Source organism: Leopardus geoffroyi, chromosome B4 (genome assembly GCF_018350155.1).
Source record: "Leopardus geoffroyi isolate Oge1 chromosome B4, O.geoffroyi_Oge1_pat1.0, whole genome shotgun sequence".
NCBI classification, from domain to species: domain Eukaryota; kingdom Metazoa; phylum Chordata; class Mammalia; order Carnivora; family Felidae; genus Leopardus; species Leopardus geoffroyi.
The window spans coordinates 39,194,895-39,205,907 of record NC_059341.1 but is presented as its reverse complement, the minus strand read 5'-3'; positions in this window follow the sequence as shown (position 1 = coordinate 39,205,907).

Sequence of the window (11,013 nt, the reverse complement as noted above, 5' to 3'; positions counted from 1 at the left end):
TTAAACCGTTAATACTGGGGATGTAGGGTCAGCAAGTTCTGCGGATTTAGATCCACCTAGTTCCTCTCCCCGCCTCGACGGGCACAGTCCTGCAGCAAACTGAAGTCAGATTTTTTTTTTTGAGCGCTCTTCCAGACTGGGCCTCATTCTTGGCCTGCTGAGCCCGGTTTTACCAAAGACTTCTGCGAAGCCAGTTTATCAAGAATCCCCTTACCTTTAGTATCTAATCAAGCTCCTCTTCCTCCACCCTTGGTATTTAATGGAGCTCCTCTTCCCCCTCAACCTTGATATCTAACCAACTTCCTGTTAATAAGTTTCCATTCCCTCCCTCGCCCTGACCCCTGGCAATAAACCCTATTGGTGCCTGTTGTACTTGGAGTTGAATTCAGTCTCTCTGACACATTGCAATAGTCTTGATCCCAGTTGCAATGGTCTTAAGGTTCCCCTGTCATTTTTGAAGAGCATCTGGTGAATAATGTTTCTTTTACAGCTTTCAGGGTCTTGAGAGAGCTACTTAACTTCTCTCTCAGTTATATGATAAGTAAAATGGGTTAACAGGTAAAGCCTACTCGTGTTAGCTTTACAATGACAAAGTTTAATGATGTTAACTTTTACATTGTTTTCCATGCATTTTTACTTAACTTCTCATATATGATAATGCATTTCTCCCCAATTATATATGAAAAGTTGGGTTTAAAGAACTTAAGTGATGCATGGGATTTATAGGCACACATTTCAAATGTTTTACATGTGTGATCACATTTGTCTCTCAGAACAACTCTGAGGTAAACAGGGTATCTTCACTTAAGATACAAGGAATCTGGCCTAGAGAGAAACTAAGCAATTATTCTAGGCTTACAGTTGGTCAGTGGTGACACAGGACTGATTCAGAGATTTTCAAACCTGCCTACATATTGGAATCATCTAGCACCTTTTGAGTGCCGCGCCCCAGAAAATTAAATCTGAATTTCTGCAGGAAGGATCCAGGCATCGGTAATTTCTTTTTTTTTTAATCTCCAAATGTTTCCACTGTACAGCCAGCTTTGAGAACTAGAACTTTAAAACAGTGCTTCTCGAACTTGAATGGGCATACAAATAACCTGGGGATCATCTTAAAATAAGATTCTGATTTAGTAGATTGGGAATGGAGGCCAAATTCAGCATCCCTAGCAAGATCCCAGGGAACAGTCAGTTTTGGAATGAGAGAGGAAGGATAATTCAGAGTTCTAAAAGGGGGCCCAGGGGCGCCTGGGTGGCGCAGTCGGTTAAGCGTCCGACTTCAGCCAGGTCACGATCTCGCGGTCCGTGAGTTCGAGCCCCGCGTCAGGCTCTGGGCTGATGGCTCAGAGCCTGGAGCCTGTTTCCGATTCTGTGTCTCTCTCTCTCTGCCCCTCCCCCGTTCATGCTCTGTCTCTCTCTGTCCCAAAAATAAATAAACGTTGAAAAAAAAAATTAAAAAAATAAATAAATAAAAGGGGGCCCAAATTACCATAGGGATACATTGCCTACACATAGTAGGTAGTTCATATAAATGTTCTGAATGCCTGAATGAATGAAGCAGTCCAACAGATTCTCCTGGAAGTTTGAACTAGAAAAAGGAAATTAATTAGGTAGAGAAACCATAAGATTGAAGTATAAGGGAGCATGCAGATTGAAGCTATGAAGAAACAAACCACAAATAATACAAGCTTGAGAACAGATTTACAGAGTAGGGAGTAAGAACAGGCAAAGGTAATGGAAGAAATCAGAAAGAGAAAAAAAAAAAAAAAGACAGAAGTAGACATAAGTGTGTAACACAGAGACTACCTGGCCCCTAGTCCCGCAGGCTGCCATAATACCAGATATTTTGAAGGTTCTATTTTTACAATAAAATCTCTTTCTCTTTAAGGTAGTCTGAGTACATTTCTTTCTTTTTTTTTTTTTTTTTTTAACATTTATTTTTGAGAGACAGAGAGACAGAGCACGAGCAGGGAAGGGGCAGAGAAAGAGAGAGAGACAGAATCTGAAGCAGGCTCCAGGCTCTGAGCTGTCAGCACAGAGCCGAACACGGAGCTCAAACCCACAAACTGTGAGATCATGACATAAAGTAAGTACTGACCATGCTTCATTCTCTCCCTGGCTCCTATCAAAATGTTTAAAAGACAATAGAGACTAAATTAAAATTTATTAAATGAATGAATGAGGTATATTTGTTATGATCAATTTGTCAAATGAATCATACATCTAAAAATTAGCTGATGAATGGGAGAGTATTAATCTAGGAGAAATTTAGAAAATTATAAAGCACCAATATTAACATAAAGAATTTTCCAAGAAATGTGCATAAAAAGAATGTTTCATAAACTTTAAGAATCAGAAAAAGAAAACAGGTGAGAGATGAGGATCTTGGAAAGAATGGACATAATCTTGCATTATTCACTCAACAGTTCTGGAATTGCTCTTCAGCTTCTAAAATGAACAAGGAATTTGTTTAAACTTTGTTTTGCTAGAAGTTTTAAATAACCACTGATATACTTTTGTTGGCAACCTATCAAATCACATATGCCCCCCCCCCTTTTTTAATGAAAAATAGTGCTTTGTTATGGTATGGCATATGACGGAATTCTGAATTAGGATCGGCCAAGGTATGCTGAGGTAACAAATTAACCCTGAAGTTTGCCATGGCTTAGCACATAATAGTTTCTCTGTCATGTAACATGTCTAACATGGATCAGAAAGGGGCTTTGTTCCACGTAGTTACTCAGGGATTATGGCTGACAGACATCAGTTGCAACACATAGATTCATGATTCCTGGGGCAGGAGAGGAGAACAACTGAAGGTCTTGAACCAGTTCTTAGATGCTTCCTCCATGCATTGTCCAGAGCTATTGACATGGCCCTATTTAACTGCAAATGTGACAGGAAATGTGGGGAACACATAAAGGCCTGCAAGTGGACAATGCCATAAATACTGTGCATGTTGGCGTATCCCAGGATTCTGCCCTTAGCTCTCTTTTTCTCCTTAACTATGCAGTCTCCTAGGTGATCCTATCCAGTGTATAGATGTTATTTATTTCTCTAGCCTGCAAGTTCCCCCAATCTCCACCTACATTTGTCCAGTTACCCACCCAGCATCTTCACTTGGAGCTCCAACAGGCCTCTGGGGCTAACTTTTCCCACACAGAATCTTTAATGTTTACCTCCTAAGACCGCTCACTCCTCAAGTTTTTCTCGTCTCATGGCAGTACCCAGTTGCCCATGTAATCCTTGATTCTATACCTTAACCTAACACTCCCCATCAAATTCACCACAAATTCCTGTAGCCTCTGTAATGCAGGGAGTGCTGGACTTTTAGTCATGTTTTCAAATAAAGATTTAATTATAGTCTTCACTGAAGATGCGCCAAGTGTGAAAGGGCTTGATCTACTCAGAATGTAAGATCAGGGAGGAAAGAGAGCATGGGTTTCCCAGGCACTTAAATACTTTCAACAATGGCATTAAGGGTGAAATTAATTATATTGGTACCAAATGCTGGCCTGTTGGTTAATAGGAGTCATGAAATTTCTATTCTTCTTGTTTAAAAGTTTTTTAACTAAAGGGTTTTTTTTTTCTTATTCTGAGATTAACACTAAAAGTAATAGACTTATATCTACAGTACTTCAAAGATCTTTGAAGATTCACGTCTTTGAAACTTTAGAGACTCATTTTTGTCATCTAGTCCGTGGTCGTTTTGTGTAAATGTCTCATGTGTGCTCATGAAGAATATGGGTTCACTCGTCGTTGGATGCAAAGCTCTTTGCATGTCTAATTAAGTTTATTTATTGTGTTGTTCAAATCTTCATAAGTCAATACATAAATCTAAAACTTAAAAAAAAATTTCTATGGGGTTTATCACCAAGTTATGTGTTGAGTCCATCACTCTTCCCTCTTCCTTGTGACCTTACTACATCCTGTCCTGAGCTTCGTTGTCTCTTGCCTGGATGATTGTGAGAGCTTGTTAACACAGCTCTGCTGCCTGTGTTCTTGTATACCATACACCATCTCCTACTCAGCTGCCAAAGTGATGTCTTTATAATCACATCGTGCCAGCCCCTTGCTGGAAAATTCTCTAATGGAGTCTTATCGCCACTAGAATAAAGTCCCACCTCCTTATCCAACCTCCCACAAGGCCAAGGTGACTTGGGTCCCCTCTAGATCTCTAAACTCATTTCCCTATTCACTCCCCCTCCCCACCAAGCTCCAGCTATAATGCTTCTCTCTGTTCCTAGACCACGACATGCTCACTCATGTCTCAGGGTCCTTGCATTTTTTGTTACTTCTGCTTACAAAGTTCTTTCCCAAGACATTGAGTGCTTTTCTCCTTCTCAGCTTCCCAATCCTAACTCAAGTCACCTCATCGAGGGCTTCCCTCAAGCAAAGTAGCCTGCCAGTCACCATCTATCATCCTATTTTATCTGGAACTATATCACTTATTCACTGTTTTTACAGGTTTATCACCTGTCTCTGCTAGAATATAAATTCCTTGAGGCTAGGGACTATCATGTTCTTTTTCATGTCTTCAGTGCCTAGAACAGTGCCAGACACAATTTACGAACTCAATCAATATTTGCCATCATTGGAAATCATGTTCCTAAAGAATATCTAATAATATGGTAACATTCCCCTGATAGGTGAATAAATGGGAGGTGGGGGCGGTGGCGGGAAGGGTAAGATAGAAAACTATTCACTGTGAGACTGATTTTATAAGAAAAAATTCAGGCATTTAAAAAAAGACAAGAAGAAACATGTTATTTGTGTCAAAGATTTCTCTAGGCAATATTTATAATGTTAAAAATTCTTGTGCTCTTTTATTACTAAAGGATTTTTTCCATAAATATATGTGAGAGGTCTTTCACAAAGAAAATTATTCAGAGGGCGGATGAGAGAGAATGTATATATTGTTCTTTGTATGTAGCCACTCACATGCTAAGGCAAGCCAACTTAGTATTATTACCATTTAATAGAGTAGAGCTGAATATTCAAAAAGAAATCTGAGTTGATGGTTATGTGTATTCTTGATTTATTCTGTTTACTTTTACAGACTTTGGCTCTGATTATGTCACTTTATGATTCTAAGATAAAGTTCTTTAAGACCAGAATAGAGACAAGAAAATTTTAAGACTAAAACTGGACAGACAAAACTGACATCAGATATCAGTACAAACCGAGAGACTCCAGGACCAACTGAGAATTGTGGTTTTGCAATTACCCAAGTTATTTCTAACAACACTACTTTGCTTTGTCCCACTATTGCTTTCAAGTTGGAAATTATAGTGGTTTATGCAAATTTAATAAAAGAGAAAGTTTCGACTTTTACTGGCAGGGATTTTCTTGCACCACCCACTGTCATAATTGATTACATGCTGTACCCTGATGGAAACACAGAATTTCTAGGCCAACACAAAATCACAAATACATGGTAAACCATCTGCTTTGTCCAGTGACTGAGAAATAATAATGTGACCGATGATCCGAGTGAGAAGGGGCTGCCAGTCCAACTGTGCCCAGTCCTCCATCAGCTTGATGTCTGAAGGTGGAGGGAGATTTGTTTTGGCAGCCGCTCTGCCAGCATCTGACATCTGTCACCCATAGTTCTCCATTATTGCTCGTTCCAAAAAATCATATCTGTCAGTCAAATAGCTTTTCTACTGATGGACAGTCGAAGGATGCCTTCTCAGCCTGACGTGCTTCTGGGGAACTCCCCTTTATTTGGATACATGTATCCACTAATCCCTTTTCATGCCTTGCCTTTGAGCCTGTCACTTAGTGGGGAAAAGAACTCTCCCCAAGCCCAAGTTCATTGCTATTTGGAAGAATGGCAGCAGCACAGAGGGGATACAATGAAGGTTATAAATGCTTACAGTTTCACTGCTATGGTATCAAGAGTACTCTCCTCTAGCAGGATCCACAGAAAAACAACATTCCCCCCTCCACCGCTGGCCTTTTGGAAAATTAACATATGCATATATAACACCTTTAAAAACAATTCACACAGTATTGATGTGTTTGCATGTATCGGACTGGCCCATTCTTGTTCTTGCTGTGTAGTACACTTTACATAGACTGCCTCACTTAATCCTCTTAATCCAGCGAGGTCTCCTGTTTTATAAAAGAACAGTCTCAGAGCTCATACAGTGGCAGCCTTGGGATTCAAAGGCAGATCTTCTTGCTTAAGTGAGACTCTTTCCACTATGGCACCCTGACTCTCCCCATCACAATACACATGACAGTCTGTATGAAACATACAAATGTATGGTACAGTCAGTAGTACTCCAGGCAAATAGGAAGTACTAGGGAGGTGGCGAGTGGGAAGGTCAAGGCTCTTGCTTTTGCCACAGCCTGGACAAAATGCTAAGAAAAAGAGAAGACTTAGGACCCTAAAATCTTGGTCTCTTGGTCCTTTCCTAGTATCTAGAAAGATGTAGAGTGTGAAGCAAGTAAGACAGTAGAAAATGCCATAGCAAAGCAAATTTTCCATAGTGTCTTCATTTTGATTTTACAGAGACATATGGAAAATGTAAGTTATGATTGCTTTTTCTTTTCCTTTATTATTATTATTATTTCTTTTTTAGTAATCTCCATGCCCAACATGGGGCTCAAACTCATGACCCCAAGATCAAGAGTCACACACTCTTCCAGCTGAACAAGCCAGGTGCCCCTGAATGATTGCTTATACAATATCTAAGGCATCAAGACCTTCCAGGAAAGTATTGACCAAAATGTCCAGAGGCTCATTGAACTGAGCCATGAATATAAAGTTGCAGAAGCCTGAGTTCTCAGACCACTTCAATGCCTCCCCTGCTGGGCAACCCTAACCTAAGAGTGTCATGGACCCATGAGGGTCCCCAGCTCCTGCATCCCTGGTAGGATGGTATTTTTTGAAACAGTACTCAGTGTTTTTCCTCCAGTATTTGTCCCCTGCATTTTTTGGTACTTTATTCTGTGTCCCCTTTTTCAGGAAAGGGAAAGTGACAATAAAGAGCCTAGGAAAAGAATCTCTCCCCCAAGGATAATGAAATAATCTTGACAGAAACAAAGGTTTACACAAAGGTGATGAGAAGGCTCCCTTCCCTGAATGAACTAGGATTCTCCATATTGGTGGGTCCCTGAGAAATAGGGACAAACTAGTGATGTGATTTTTTTAATTCATTAATTTTTATTTTTAAGAGAGAGAGCAAGGGGGGAATGAGGGAGGCGGCGAGGGGCGGGGAGGGGGGGGGACAGAAGACCCGAAGCAGGCTCTGGATTCATGTCAACAAGCCCGATGCAGGGCTCAAACTCAAGAACCGTGGGATCATGACCTGAGTCAAAGTCAGACACTTAACTGACTGAGCCACCCAGGCACTCCATGGTGATGTGATTTGTAAATGACATAAGTTTTGGGGCTTGGGGGGAAAGGATCCCATGCTCCTTTCCCAGGAGGAGCTCCCCGGGTCAGGGGGAGAGACCCCCAGAGAAGCGGTAGCTGTGCAGTGCCCTGGACAGAGCCCACAATAATCTTTTAGTTCCAAGCCCCAGCATCATGTGGGAACAGCAGAGTATTTCTTTTACATCCAAGAGCAGCAAAACGTCACCAAGAAAGGCCCATTTGCAACGTCTGCAGTTTTCTTTAAACGTTATAGAATATATGGCCTGTATGGGTGATTCAGGTAAGCTATAACCCGGATACCACAAGCATCTGTCTTGGTTGGCTCCAGCTGCTGTACCAGAACACCACTGACAGGGTGGCTTAAACAGCAGATGTTGTTGATCTCTCACCATTCTGGAGGCTGGACATCCCGGGCTGGGTACTAGTACAGTCAGGTTCTGGAGAGAGCCCTCTTCTGGGCTGCAGACCACCTGCTTCTCTTTGTATCCTCACAAGGTGGAGAGAGAGCTAGCTAGCCCTCTGGCTTCTTCTTTCAAGGGCCCTAATCCCATCCGTGATCCAATCACCTCCCAAAGGCCTCACCTGCAATACCATTACACTGGTGATAAAGAGTCAACATATGAATTTGGGGATGAGGGGGGACACAAACATTTAGTTCATAACACATCCTAATCAAGGATGTACAATCTAGGGGTGGTCCACAGCTATCCTTTTTTTTGTTTAATGTTCATTTATTTATTTTTCAAAAAGAGCAGAGGAGGGGCAGACAGAGAGGGAGACAGAGAGTCCCAAGCAGGCTCCAGGCTGTCAGTGCAGAGCCCCATGTGTGGCTCGAACCCACAAACCATGAGATCATGACTTGAGCCAAAATCAAGAGGCAGACACTTAACCGACCGAGCCAACCAGATGCCCCTGATCCACAGGTATCCTAATCAGAAGAACCACAGTCCACAAGAACTTCAGTTATCTGAGTCTTGATTTATAATGGATACTTTAATTAATATCCTGAATTTCAGAAATGAGGTTGTATTGGTGAAAATAGCAGCCTGTCAACTCTAACAGTGCAAGTTAGTTATAGGCCTCACTGAAATCCAAATAGGTATATTAGACACTCCTCACCTCCGAATAAACAGAATGAGGGATCTAGGGGGACTGGCCTAAACCCTCAGGGTGTCATGGAACCTCATACATTAAACAGCCCTCTGTCCAGCCATAGGATCAGGAGGCCTTCTGGTTCCTTTTGCTGACTCTAAAGGTCAGATAATCCTACCTTTGGAACGTTTACCTAGAGGAATGAAACCTTCATGCAAGGTAGTGGTAGAGACAGAGCCCTGTGCTGTTACAGCACTGGAGGACAGACGGTGTGAAGCATTTAGGGCCTTCTGTGTGTCTGCTAAATGTCTGCATGGATGTGCTGCAAAATTTAGTCCAAGGTTTGCTTGTAAGTGGATAGCAAGGTTGCAAGGGAGTGGCCAATACTCACACACTTAAAATTGTTTAATGGCTACAAATATCAACCAAGACTTTGAGAATCTACTTACGTCTGTATGCAGTCATTGATCCCGAAGGGGCTCTGCAGGCTTGAACTGGAGGCCCCAGGATCACTTCCACCCCACCCCTCCACCCCACCCTGAGTGCTGGGGCTAGGCAAACCCAAACAAGAATGCAAACCTGGGAAGACAGAAAGCACACTAAGAATGGCCCGAGAGGCAGAGTCTTCCGGTCAAAACTAGTTTTAGGGGAAAACTATTGCACTCCTGCTCCTGTGAGCTCTGGTTAACAATCGCAGTGGCTACACTTGTATAAACCACATGTACTGAGAGGAACCTGAACAGAATCACTGTGAAGAATAACCAAGAAGCAAGGCAAAACGCTGGGAAAGAAAATGCTACTTCCAGGATATAAATCCACCAAAACTTCTCCTTAGATCGTAAGGCCCTTTTCTTTCTTTTTGGACCTTGTCTTCACTGAAGGTGACATTCCACCTGGCGATTTCAACAAGCAGTATCATCCAATCCACCCCACCTCGGCTGAAAGTCTCACTCTCTCAGCTCAATCCTCAGTAAGCAAAATACAAATAAGTCAAGCAGCCCGGCGTGGCAGGAGATACGTGGTATCTAAGTGAGCCACATCTGGGTTCTTGTCCTACTCTGATTCCTTATTGTGAGCTGTGTGACCCTCAAGTCACTTAGCTACAAAGTGAAGTATCAGATGCATAGCAGGTTGTGAGGATTACATAGGATGCTCATGAAAAGCTCTTTTAAAATCTCACAAAAAGCACTTAGCTGCTAGTTATCTAAAAGTCTCCCGCATCTCAGTGCCTATGTTGGCCGTGTTGAGTAGCTAAACAATTGGTACCTGTGACATTAATTTTTCAAAAGACCGAATTAGGTGCCTGTCTCATGTGCCACTTTAGCCTGGGGACTGCTACCGTTCCTCAAGCTCTGGCTGTGTGCCAGGCATGAGGAAGTGCTCCAATGAGTTAACTCACGAGGTACTGTTATTATTTCACCCCATTTCACAGATGAGGGAACAGACTCACTGAGGGGAAAAGTGACATGCCCAAGGCTACAAAGCTAGTGCGTAGACCAATGGGGATTCCAGAGCAGGCAGCCCACGAGACCACCCTCTTCTTTGCCACCACGCTCAAGTAGCAGCCGTTGTGTGACTTCTCTGTTTCTGCCATTAACCACCAAGACCAAGCAGTGCAGGGACGTCGTTCCTGGAAAAGCAGGTACTGAAGAAACATCTGTTGAATGAAGTGTTTGGTGCAGAATGCCTGGCATCTAACCAGCCCCATGCAGTCTGTTGGAGGAATGAGCAGTGTCCAGGAGTCCCACATGTGAAAGGAGGGAATAAAAAGTCATCATTTTAAGGGACAGGATACTGAAACAGCCATGGTATTTGTGCTTTTCCTTTTTGTAAAAAATTAATTTATTCAAGTAAATTTATTTATGCCCCACACCCAACATGGGGCTCAAACTTATGACCCTAAGATCAAGAGTCACATGCTCCTCTGAGCCCCTGTACTATTTCAACGGATTGAAAAATCTTACAGGTGCATCTTCTCATGGGGTCATTGAGGTACCACGAAAATGAAAAGAGCCTACAAAACAAACAGAGAAAAAGCTGTTTGATCTTGAACCCTGTCCACCTGGCCCACCTGCAGACCTCAGTGTGGACTGAGCACAGGGGTCTCAAAGGAATTTCAAAATCTGGCCCAGCCCCTGGTTATCTGATCTAAAAACCCATAAAGAGAGAAAAGCAATTCTGAAGGCTCATGGGGAGTAGAGGTCTTTATTTGGGGCAGAAAAGTGGACTAAGGATCCCAAGCCTGTTCTACCTGGGACTTACGGGGGTCCTACATCATAGCAGAGAGGTTAAGACTGACATATTTTAGGCTGCAGAGTGGCAAACACAGTAGGGGACAGGCAGGTGACATCAATGAGTGAGTCAGGCTCAGTGGATGCTAGGGGGCAGAAAACGGGTCAGACCATCATCGGCTGCAGCCCTTATTGTCTCTTGGGCCTGTCGTTGCCGGGATGTGGATTTAGCAAGAGTAGTTAAAATCCCGACTTTTATGTGGAAGCTCTCATCTTACATTGGCAAGTAAGTCCAAGGCAATT